Source organism: Humulus lupulus, chromosome 8 (genome assembly GCF_963169125.1).
Source record: "Humulus lupulus chromosome 8, drHumLupu1.1, whole genome shotgun sequence".
In the NCBI taxonomy this organism is placed as follows: Eukaryota; Viridiplantae; Streptophyta; class Magnoliopsida; order Rosales; family Cannabaceae; genus Humulus; species Humulus lupulus.
In genome coordinates this window covers 138,622,057-138,635,651 of record NC_084800.1, presented here as the reverse complement: position 1 = coordinate 138,635,651, position 13,595 = coordinate 138,622,057, and positions in this window count along the sequence as shown.

The window sequence follows — 13,595 nt, the reverse complement described above, 5'->3', positions numbered from 1 at the left end:
CCCAAATACTTCTCCAAGGCATACAACATTCGATAGTTCTGAAATAAGTTCTTCACCCCATCCATTTCCCATCTGTTGCCACTAGGAGCCTTAGGTCCAAACAAGGTGAAAGGGGCTGTTTGAACATGTTCCTCTGAATGGATGGTGACGCCGGAAGTCATGGCTGATAATCTGAGAACAAAAGGAAGAAAAACAAACCAAGCAGTGAGCAGCAAAACCCAAAAAGGTCGGTTAAGGTACGGGGGCTGTCCTACGAACTACTTGGAAGAGTCCCATCTAGATCGGATCCAGGATCACCAAGGATCCGCAAGATCCTGATCGGGAACAAACGGGAAGGGTTCTTGCTAAACAATGCCTAAGCCGGCCTATTGCTGTTTGTCCAGGGACAGCCTGGACCTGAGAAGATCCGGGATGGCCCAGACAACTTTTTTATCGCCTAATCTAACACACCCAGAGCCACCCTAAATAGAGGCAATGGCTCTAGCAACCTTATGGCTATTAAAACAAGACAATATGGTAAACGCGAGAAATTAAAAGCAAAAAGTTAGGAAAACTTACTGAAAAGCACTGGTCATGAAGAATGGCGTGTGTCCGGCGATAGTGACAGTAGAACCACCGTTTTGAACTGGTGGAGACGACGCAGCTGCTGGTAAATGTCGTTGGCGAGCTCAGACATAAAAGGTCCCTTGTGAAAATTCGTGTTGAGAACGTAAAAGTTTGAAATGAGAACCTCAAGGTATTTGTAAGAACCGAGAGGCTATTTTTTATCTAACGGTTCGGCGCAATCCCCCCCATCAGACGGTCCTGGATCATGTAGGGACATTAATTATCCTACTTGAGTACTGGATCACGGTTACCCAAAGGTGTGATCCGTGCTGCCCCGATCCAATGACCCAGAAGAAGATCACCTCAAAGGTCATCCCATCCAACGGTCCTCTTTGTCGCAGAGATAATAATGGAGACATTCGTGCGGATGGGACGCTTCGGAAATTGAGCTGACATTTAACTGCCAACACAATAACCAATAGAATGTTTGCTAACCCTTCGAATTTGAGTGCCATCAATGTGCCAGTCGCAAGGGGACACGTACGCCCTTCACGATGAAGCAGAGCGAACGAGATGCCTCCAGACGGCCCTAAAGTAAATGAACCGGGGCTTTGGTAAACGAACCCGGATCATAGTAAACTTACCGGGCTTTTTGGATTCGGTCCAGGACATCGAAACAGGATTTCACTCCATGATTGTTCAGCAAGCAATGCCCCCCATCCGCGGACTCTTCGCCTTGGAAATGAACCGGGAAGCACTGAGATGGTCCGGGAGGGAACAAGCCTCCACCGCGCAAGCCCAGATGAAGGCTTAGGGGTAATTGTTATCCCCGTTTCTTCCAAAATGTACGGATCCACACTCTAAGTCCATGGGCTGCCTTCAAGGGAGTTAAAACCCAGATTGGGCCCATTAGACGAAGAAAAAAAAAATTGGCAGCCCAAATCTCGGCAAGGCCCAAAGGGCATCCGGGAGTGTAAGCCGGGACCATCGCCGGGGGATGTTGTATAAACTCGGGACCGTGTACCGAGATGTATCCTGAGATGCGATAAAAGAGGTCGCGGCTCCCAAGTCTGAGATCAGGTCGGGATCGCTGTGGATGAACCCGAGTCCTGGTAAACGGACCGAGACCCTGGTAAATGGAGGTGGGTGTTGGTAAATGGACCTGGGTCGGTTGGCCAAGTTTGGCGTGGTAAAGTATCCCCGATACAGACATCATCCCAATAAGCGTGGAGTTATGTCCTCATAAGTAACCTGCAGAGGAGGCTGCCTTGAGAATGTACGTCGTTGGTTCAGAACTGCGCCGCCACTACACTGACAGATCTTGTCCCCTGAATCTACCTCGTAGCCCATGACACCCAAACTGAAACACCAGTTTTTCGCAAGTCTTATAATGTGATCGTGTTTGGGCTGGCCCAATGGGCCATGGTTAATTTATGTTTAGTATTTCAATCCTTTGTATTGAGCCACCATTAGAGAGCAAATAATATTTACACCCTTATTGGGCTCGGATTAGCTCGGCCTAAGCCTAGTGCACTCACTTGCCTATAAATATGAATAGTGGTGCACTGAGGAGGGGATCCCGTATTTTTCTCTTGTAAGTAATTACTTTGCTAAAACTTGTAGAAGTCACCGTTGTCAAAAGCGCTCTAAGCTCTAATACAACTGCGTCAGGGTGAACACTCGAGCTGGTGTCAAGTTGTCCACCTTCCCTGTGTCTCCCTTCTTCACTGTCGGGCAATCCTTCCAGAGGTGTCCCACCACCCCGCACACGAAGCAGGCCTTAGCCCGACACTCACTCGGATGGTGTCTCCTACACCTCGTGCACTCTGGATAAGTCCTCCATGTGTCACCGCCTCCCTGACGGCCACCCTGAATACCCCAACCTCTCCTATCAGAACCAGGAACAGTCGAAGCCTCAGGGGTCTTCCTCTTCAAATCACTGGGGCCTCCGCCCCTACCTGAACCAGAATATGGAGGCACCGCCCTGTGACCCTCCCTCCTCACAGCACTCTCTCTCCATATCTTATTCTCCGCCTCCTCAGTGGTAATATCCTTCTCCACAGCTTGAGCATAAGTTGTTCCTCCAGGAACTGTGGTAATTCTCACATCTCCGGCTATCATAGCATTCAACCCTCTAATAAATCTATCCTGCCTGGCTGCATCAGTAGGCACAAGATCTGGTGCGAACTTCGCAAGTCTGTCAAACTTCAAGGCATATTCTGTAACTATCATACTACCCTGAACCAGCCCCACAAACTCATTTATCTTCACTACCCTTATGTCAACATTATAATACTTTTGACTGAACAAGTCTTTAAACCCTTCCTAAGTCAACGCAGTAACATCTCTGGTCTGTGATTCCACCTCTTACCAGATTCGGGCATCCTCCCTCAGCATATAAATGGCACAGGCCACCCTGTCATGTCCTTCCACCCTCATAAAATCAAGAATGGTAGTAATCATAGTCATCCACTGTTCAACCTTCAGTGGATCTGGTCCTCCCTCAAAGATCGAGGGCTGTTGCTTCCTGAACCGCTCATACAATGGTTCCCATTTGTTTCCAACCTCAACTGGCTGCACTACAGGTACCACTGAAGGTGGCACAATAGGGGCAACACTCCCAGATGGAGCCTGCTACTGCAGAATTCAGATTTGTTCATCTTGGCTCTATAGCCAAACCTGCATGTCTGCCATTAACTGCTACCAGTTCTCAGGGACTGGCGAAGGGGTCGGGCCCTGATCATCATCTCTGGCCCCAAACCTGCCGGCTAGTCACGTGGATTTTCTTGGACACATAATTATCCAAGTCAATCTGCAATCAATGACTCGACAATTAGGCTATGATGACAGGGTAATAATCCTTTCATGATCCATCACCGGAACTCCAATCATTCACAAGCAATCAATTTATAACAATTCATCCAGATATTCATTCACATGCACAGCAGTGCTAATAAGCACGCCTCAATAGCATCATGCAATAGTCAAGGGCCAGGCCCTATCAGTATCTCATGCTCCCAATTCATCAAACAGATATCAACAATCATATCTCACTCAAATCATTTAAGCACATAATCATGTATACATAATTACCAAACCTTGAGTTGAGCTTGTCTCTCACGGCGAATGTATATATCCAGCCAGTCTTCAGGACCCATAAACCTAGGACGCTCTGATACCAAGTTGTAACGCCCTGGATAGCCAAGACCACTACACTGTGTGTTTATAAAGTGCTAGACTTGCTAATCAAGTCTTTTAATTAAAAACGTGTTATTGAAACTATAAAGGAACTAGGGTTAAAATGTTTTGGTCTCAAAAGCCACATTTTTCATAAAGAGACGTTTCCTGTTTACACGGGATCCCAAAAATATCAAGATTAAAGACCATTTATAAAGACATAAGGTTTAAATACAATATCAAGCCATATTAAGGTAAAACAGACAGTTAGGCAATCCCTGTCCTAATCCACTCCTCGACCATGGTGATCGAACAGCTGGCTATGTACATTCAACCCCGCAGCTCTCCATCTCAGGATTGGTCCAACTTGCCTTTGCCTTTATCTGCACCATGTAGCACCTGTGAGCCAAGGCCCAGCAAGAAAACACAACAACAGAGCATAAGCAATCAACAACAATCTAGTATCTCATATCGCATCACATATTCTCAACCATATAAGCATTCAGTATAATCAAGTATTCCACATACTAAATATATCAACTTATATCATATATCAGTTCACAAATGATAACTAGGGCTAGCGCCCTCAGGTTGCTCCCTCCGTTATCCCACTGACTCCGGCCCGCTTAAACCGAGCTCAGTGAATATTAAGCTGTCCCCGGCTACCAGTGGCCAAGCCGCGCCCTATGCGCAAATATTGTGTACGGCACCCTTAGGCTGCTATCTCATGTCCCATGGCATAATACCATCATTGAAATAATACAAATATTGGGAGCACTTAGTCCCATCACAAACATATAACCGGGTGCAGTTTTCTTACCTTTCAATTCGCTAGCTTTGATCACTTGACTCCTTGAGCACGATCCCTCTCGAGCCCTAGCGCTCACCTAAACACAACCATAGGTTAAAGTCATCACCAAACCTGAAGTCCAAAACCTAGCCTCAGGACCAATCCCGAGCCCTTGGGAAGTCTTAGTTCCACCAAACAAGGTGGTGGAATCGAACCCCGAACCATAGGTCAAAAACCCTTGCAAACCCTAAAATCCCTTTCTAGAAACAGGGAAGTGCTACAACGCTCTTAGGAGGGCGCTACAGCGCTACATGCAGAACCAAAATCCCCCAGGAAGAATGGCCTAGCGCTACAGCGCCCAAAGGCTAGCGCTGTAGCGCTAGTCACAGACAGGCAACACCTTAGTTTTCCCTCCTGCGATTTTCTTGAACCAAACTCAACCAAAACTTCTCCAAACCTTCACCAAACTCAAAAACAACCTTATTAACACACTCCACTCATCCCAAGCACCACAAATACCCAAAACTCAAGCACATGCATCCCTAATCTTAAAATTCACCATAGCCACTTCTAGACATCAAAACTCAGCAGAAACCAGACAAAACATCAAAGTTAAAAGCTTAGAATTTCATACCTTTAATGGGAATTCGATTTCAAGACAACCTCTACACCTCCTTAGCTTGCTTTTCCTCAAACTTTGGCCTGAATTCCCTAAAGTTCCCATCAATTCCAGCTTATGCACCATAGGTCAAAAACTAAAACCAGAAACTGAAGAAGCTACAAAGTCTTACCTCAAGTGATGTGTGTTCTTGCTTAACCCCTGCCAATTCTTCAAGCCTAGCTTAGGATCCTTGATGATTAGTCTAACCTAGCTCTCCTCTGAACTTTGCTCCAAGAAAACCCAAGAAAAGTGGTGAGAGAACCACAAATCGACCCTAGAGAAAACAGCTCTGTTTTCCTCCCTTTCTTTCCTTTCTTTTCCTTCTTTCCTCAGACTTCTATATTATTCTAAAATTCCCTCTAAGTATAAAGCCTTAACTTACTTGTCTCTAGGAAGCCGATTGACCAAAATTCCCTCCCTATTAATTCTAAAACCTTTAGTCCACTTAGGGCCATTTTAGTCATTTTACCCAATTCCCGCTAATTCCTTGAGTGTCTCTAATAATTTCCCGCTTACTTCCCAATACATAATTAATCACCAATAATATTCCTCGATGTCAAAATAGACTCCAATATACTCACTAAATTCCCATTTATACCCCCAGGCTCACCCCGTGCCGGGTATAAATCCCCGCCATCACTTTTCCGCTAAACTGCTCACTAGGATCGTCTCGAGTCACAGATCACAAATATATCGACATAATAATGTGGTCTCGACAATTATTACATATATCAATAAAGTTATGCCCATAATGGCCAAAATTACGATTATGCCCTTCTAACCTAATCAGGGCCTACATGCATACTAATACACTTAGTCATGCATCTTGAATATTCAAATAATCATATAACATGCCTTAAATCATAATCATGCATTCTATTCATTAAATTCACACATAATTCCCAATATGCCCTCCAGGCACACTAATCAAGGCCCTTAAGCCTTATTAGCAAATTTGGGTCGTTACAATGCATCTAACCATTTCATATAAAGTTATATTCTAGTGTTCCACTACACCATTTTGTTGCGGAGTACCCAAGGTAGTAAGTTGAGATAAAATTCCAAGTTTAGTTAAATGATCTTGGAACTGCATATCCAAATATTCTCCACCCCTATCAGATCGAAAGATCTTTAATGTTTTGCCTAATTGGTTATGAGCTATAGCTAGGAATTCCTGAAACTTTGAAAAAATTTCTGATTACTCATGCATTAGGTATATACATGAGTATCTAGAGTAATCATCAATGAAAGGGACGAAATACTCAAAATCACCCCTGACTTTCATAATCAGAGGTCCAAGTGGTTCTTTGGCCCTATCACCCTTTGCAGAGAATAGACGCTTGGTCAGTTTTCCTTCTAGTAATTCACCTAAGGTGAGTTCCCTCAAAGGTTGTCCTTTGTAATTCTATGAATCCTATCATAGCTAATGTGACATAGTCCCAGATTCCATAAATACATTATGTTATCGTTATCAGTATTTTGAAGTTTATTGGTCCTAGGCTTAGCTACTTTTAATAATTCATTATTAAACGCGAGGGGTTCGTTAAGTTGTAGAATATAAAGCCCATTTTCCAAACATGCAATACATAATTGTGGTCCATTGAAAGAAATATATATATTCAAACTTGTAAAAGTCATAACAAATTGTTCTGATTGCAACACGGAAATTGAAATTAAATTTCTACTAAAATCTAGAATAAAAAATACATCATTGAAAATTAAATATTTATTTCCAAAATCTAAGCTATAAGACGCCTTCGTCCACCTCCTCCCATGATTCAAGAAGCTATAAAGAATTACAAACATTGTTAGTACATCCATAATCAATAATCTGAACAAATTTATCATTCTCTAAAACACATGTTTCTAAGATAAATGAACTATAATCATTACCTTTGTTTGTCGTTGCTAGAAACTTGGGGCAATCTAGTTTCCAATGCCCATTTTCATTGTAGTGAAAGCATTTACCTTCCTTTCTTCTTCTTCTTTTTATTCCCCTTAGGCGTCTGTGCATCTGGTTGTGCACTCGTCTTTACGGCCTTTTCAGGCTTGGGGTTGGTGTTATGTCCGCCCTTCTTCTTATTTTCATCTTTCGAAGATGAAGCTAGGTTAGCTTCAGCCATAGCTAGATCAGCAGCAACACCAGTAGTCTTCCTTTCTCCTCCCTTACTTGGTCCACCCATGATAGACTCGAAAGTCTAAAGCATGTTCATGAGCTGCGTTAGACCATAATAGTGTTTATTCAACACATAGTTGGTGGTGAATGGTAGGAAAGTTGAAGAGAGACTGTTGAGGATTAATCTTACTTGAGTCTCCTCATCTATTCTAGCTCCATGCAGTTCAACTTCCTGAATGTAGTTCGTCATCTTGATCAGGTGATCATGAACGTGCTGAGATGGTGCCATCCGAGCATTTGCATATTTCTTGGTGGCCTCAAAACAAGTCTGCACAGACTTTTCCCTGATCATGTCTTGGAGTTGATCCATGATTTTGTAGGTTGTCTCGACATTCTCCATCTTTGTCTTGAGAGTGTCCACCATACTAGTTAACATTTAGTACCGTGCCTTGTTGTTAGCCACCTGCCAATGTTTGTATTTGTCCCTTACAAACTTGGTACCTTCTTCAGCTAGAACTTTTGGGGATTCCTTAGTCATGATGAACATGGAGTTGTCAGCAATCAACACAATGTTGATGTTCTACTTCCACTTAAGGAATTTTTCTGTAGTGATTTCCTCCCTCGAAAGTTGAGAACGAATGGGAGTAGACACAATAATAATTAAAACTATAAATTATCAATAAAAAAAAAAATCTATCACTTTTGCTCACTAAAACTTCTATTCACACAAATTTCAAGAAATGGCATAACATATACCAAAAATATGTAAGATATGAGTAAAAATACCAAAAAATAATCATATCTCTATTTCTTTAGGTTTTTAACTAATCTATGATATCCTTGTCCCGGTTGGTGAGAGTAAAAAATAGCACTAGTTAAATAGACTTGTAACCTCATTTAATAATGGACACCATTATTAACAACCTACTATTCGATCAAAATAAAAAATAAAAAAAAATAAAAAAACAAAATTTCTTATTTTATGACCTAGACCCACAATTCGATAATCATAGATTTAGTCCTAGATAATAAACTTTATGATATGACTAAATTAGATAATAACCATACATTTACTTATCTATCTAAAGTTTATATCGGTCTAGTTTGATGTAACAAATACATCCGATCTTATCTACTTTTCTAATGTTCTGCAAAGAACACAACACTACAATGTGTAAGTATATCATATTGCAGATTGGCAAGTCAATGTATATCATGTGCATTGACTTATCTTAGGACTAACTTATTTTTGAACATATAATCATATTTATATTCCATTGTGATTACGTCACAATAAATATGATTAATTATATACTTGGGATTTAATAGAAGTTTATATTGAACAAATAATCATGAAAATAAAACATGTGAGCAAAATAATTGACCAAGTAAAAAATGATTTAAATTATTTTATTGATAATAAAATGAGATTACAAAGAATTTGGGTTTTAATTAGGGCATAAAACTCCAACAAAGTGTCTATCTCACCAAAAATTGTAATACGACGTATCCTATTCATTTAAAGGTCGAACGAGCACTTTGGTACGGGAGAAGGATCGGGAGACGAGGGCCAACGGTGTGTAGTGAGTATCCCCAGTGATCAGTGAGGGCCTCTAGCGACCAGCTAGGACTCCTGACGACTAGCTGGGGTTTGTGATGTGTACTTGTTTGGCTAGTGCAAAAGGCTAAGGTGATTGGCTAGGCCATTTTCTTCTTGCGATTGGCTAGGTTGTTTTCTTCTTACGATTGGCACCAGCATAACCATCTTAGGATCATGTGGCTTCACACAATGGGAGAAGTAGGCTAGCTCTCGCGAGACTCGCATCTTCCTAAGTGTTGGGAGAGTGGCGACGACCATTCCTCATGGTGACTGGTGGCGATTGTTGTGTCTTACCACTTTGTCTTGGCATGTCATCACTTCGCGAGCCACCACGTGGTAGTGCTGAATTTTGGGTATAACATTTGGCCCCCCAAGTCAGGCTACGTGTATGTGTGGGGCTGACTTGCGTAGGCCAGGGGCAGTCCGCTTGCTATAGTCTATCACTTTGTCATCTCTGGATTCTTTTTAGCATTGACTCATTTAGTTGCAAAATTCTTCGAGTGGAAGGGATGAAGTTGATGCTCTCCAGAAGACTATCGGGAAAACTTGTCTTGGTCATTGAAATCTCAGCATCCACTCGCTCCCATCCTTCTTCGCCTATTGTGGGGAATGGCTAGCTTGTACTTCTGGGTTCATTGAAGGCTCCAGCAGATCACTGGAGTCGGGTGATCGCCTCCCTCACTAATTCCATTGATGGACAACCCGTCTGTGGTTGGCCCAAGGCACTCCCTCATTCGGGAGTCAGGGTTTGACAAACAAGAAGCAATGGGCCGGTCTATCGCCTTGGATAGCCAAGACAGTTACACTGTGTATTTTAAATAGTGCTAGACTCGCTAATCAAGTCATTTGGCGATAAACGTGTAACTAAAAGTGATTCACGGATTAGGGTTCAAATTTTTGTTCAAAATGAATGATCATTTCATAAAATGTTTAAGTTCATACATGGGATCCCAAAATAAACATTTACAAAGTCATTTATAGTTTAAAAGGGTAATTACAACACAAGCCGTCATAAGCGCTAAAATTAGGGTTTAACCTTAGTTCCTATGTGAATCCCCGCCCCTGAAGCTCTCCAACTCATTGTTGGTCCAGCTTCCCCTTTTCTTACCTACACAAGATAGCACCCGTGAGCCAAGGTTCAACAAGAAAACTTAAATAACTAGATTCAAATAAGCAATAGAGTATAAACAACATGCTTAGCAGTAACAACCCTACTAAAGCAAAAAAATTGTCCAATCTAAACGACCATTGAGTCACAGAAGTGTAGACCACACTTTTATTTATTTAGGTGGCATACGGGCCAGACAAGTGCATGATGCACTCCCAAGTTGCTCTAACCATAATTGTCTATGTTCCACAGGCTTCTTGCCGACCTTGGCTCTTAGACCGAGCTTTTAGATCAGGTAATATTCAGATATACAGTTTACTTAACACACCATCAAATATAATGTATTCAAGCATGCCTAATCAAGTAATCACAGGAATAATTATAGACATGTTCATTAACATGGGCCGGAGCCCTGATTGCAACTAGGATGCAGTTTTCTTAACTCTGGTCCAAGCACTAGCTAATTAAAAACGACCCTCCAGCATGTTCTGAGCCTTAGCGGTACCCTAGTCACAACCACAATAAATGATATCCATAAATAATGAGTGAATAAGGGCTTCTGGACGAAGTCCTAGCCTCCAGGACCTTGAATTATACTAAACTAAGTAATAGAATCCTTTCCGAGCCCTTAGGTTTGAGTCTCCGCAACTCAAAACCCAAGCTGGCCATTTTCCCCAATTTGAGTCGTGACGCCCCTCACTAAGGGTCGCGACATTCAACAAGTCAGAGAGCCCCCAACATATTCTCCTTGGACACGCGCTGGGGCACCAAGATGATTCAGGGAATTTGCCTTGGTCTCTGAGTTCATGCGGGCCGCGGCGCCCCAAGAATAGGGTCGCGGCACAACTCCGAAAACACGTTTTTCAAAGCTTTTCCAGATTTCTAAACTAACCAAAATCTTCCTAGAACTTGATTTTAATACAATTCGACCACAGAAGTGGTGTTGGCAACTCACAAACATCAAAATCCAGCCCTCGAACTTAATAAAATACGAACCACACACAAAATTCAGCAACTTTAGAAAATCAAAACATAGAAAAATTCAAAACTTAAGCTTGAATTTACCTCTATTAATTCGTTCCCTAGTTTTTCTTTAAACATGCTAGCCTCTAAGTTCTCCCAAAGCAAGTTCCTATTGCTTACAAGCTCCCTCCTAGCCTCAAGATGATCAAGCCACCCCAAAACTGCTCTTGGAGCCAAGGTATAAGAACAAGGGAGAGAGTGTAATGAGAGAGAGTGTGTTTCTGTTTTTGGGTTTCCTATTGGTGAAGTATTCTAGTGACTAAGTCACTCCTTGAAATGAAAAGACCAAAATGCCCCTACTTATTTCCTTGCTCTTTAATGCCCACAAGGGAAATTTAGTCTTTTGCCACCATTTCCATTAATCTCAATTAACCCCTCATAATTTTCCTAGTTACATCCAATATCCTCAAGTAATCACCAAATAATTTCCCATTACCCGATAATCCCAGGTAATGTACTAAATTACCAAAATACCCCTGGGTTTACCACGAGCCAGGTATTTGACCCCATTGTAACTAAACCAATAATTTTCTCACTAGAATTGCCTCGTGCCGAATAACTGAAATATATCTATATAATAATGTGTTCTCAATCATAAAATGCATATATTTACAAAATGCCCTCAATGGGTTAAAATTTACGAAAATGCCCTTCTAATAAGAAACGAGTCCACATGCATGCTTAATACACATAAACATGCAAACATAATCATATTGTAATATAACTCACATAATCATGCATATAATCACACAATTAATTCAATTATTTCCCTCCTGCCCCCCTAATCAAGGCACTAAGCCTTATTAGAGAAATTGGGACGTTACAATTATTCCCTCCTTACAGGAATTTATCCTCAAATTTTTTTACCTGAATAGTTTAGGATATTGATCTTGCATATTGGATTATAATTCCTAGGCCCCTCCAAGACCTTGTTGTTCCTCCATAATACCTTAACCAAAGGTATGGTTTTATTCCTTAGGACCTCATCCTTTCTGTCTAATATCTGGACTGGTTGTTCCTCATAGGATAGATCTGCCTGCAGCTCAAGATCTTTGTAACTTAGTACATGAGCCTCATCGGATACATACTTTTGAAGCATCAAAATATGAAAAACATTGTGCACTGCGGACAATTCCAAAGGTAAGGCCAACATATAGGCCACTTGACCAATCCTCACTAAAATCTAAAAAGGTTCTACAAATCTAGGGCTCAACTTGCTTTTCTTTCCAAACCTCTTCACCCGATTCTATGGTGAAACTTGTTGACGGTGAAAACTCGTCAACGAACTTAGATTGGAAAACTCAAAGTTTAGTATGAAGATATTTAGATAAGAACTTAGAGTAAGCTTGAGGAAAGATAAATACAGATCATCAATGGATTAAGCCTTTGTATATTGCTTAATAGCATGTGTGTACAGTGAATTTCCCCACCACTTGGTCTGAGGGGTCAAGCTCTATTTATAGTTGGGCTCTAATGGCCCTTTACACATGGTGGTCCCTCGGGACAAAATAGTACATGAGTAAACTGTCAGGGTAATAGCACAGATGGTAGTGGTGTTGGAAGAGTGGTGGTCTGCTCTAGTACGTGTTAGGAGTCTGCAAAAGTACTCCTATCTTGGTACCATATTATGCCTCCACTACTTGTCAGGTATGGACCTCATTAGCGTGCTGAGGGAGTCTTGACCATGTACCATTCTTGTACTACCACTACCTATCTGGCGTGGACACTGCATCCGTACTCTAGCTCTTCTTGGTCTGTAGGGTCAGTCCGTATCTCTTCTGACTTCGTATCGAATCGTTATGAGGCCCTTTTTGATCGTACATCTCATGGGACTCATAGGGAAAGTGATGCCCCGTTGGTGGCACTTACCTCAGGAAGAGAGGTAAGGCCTCTTCATCGAGGTCTGTTGCGTGTGCGGTGAGGTGTGATGCCTGCGCATGAGATTAGGATCTCACCTCGTGAGACCCATCCCACGAGGCCCTTGGTGTGTGGCCGAAGAGTATTAGCCACGAGACCCATGTTACGAGGCCCTTGGTGCATAGGCGAGGGGTGCTTGGCGCGAGACCCATGCCATGAGGCCCTAGGTGCGTGGTCGAAGGGTGCTAGGTGCAAGACCCATGCCGCGAGGCCTTAGGTGCATGGTTGAGGAGTGATATGTCATGGCACTCGACCCTTGGCTCGAGGCACTTGGGCGAAGCTACGCAAGTCTCAGGGCGAGATGCCAAGCGCGAGGCACTTGGGCGAAGCTACGCGAGGCTCGGGGTGAGATGCTAGGCGCGGGGCGCCTGGCCTCGCTATGCGAGGCTGTCCGAGGGATGGTGCGAGGTTGGATGATACGAGGTATGAAGCGGGTTGTGCCTCGCTGTGTGAGGCTCCTTAGTGAGGTCGTACCTCGTAAGAGGCGCGCGGGCGAGGGGGGTTGTGCCTCGCTGTGCGAGGCTCCTTGGCAAGGCCGTACCTCGCGAGATGCATGCGGGGCCGTGGTGCAAGTTATGCCTCGTTGTGCGAGGCTCCTTGGTTCTGTTGGACCTCACAAGATGCACGCTGGTGAGGGGGGTTGTGCCTCGCTGTGCT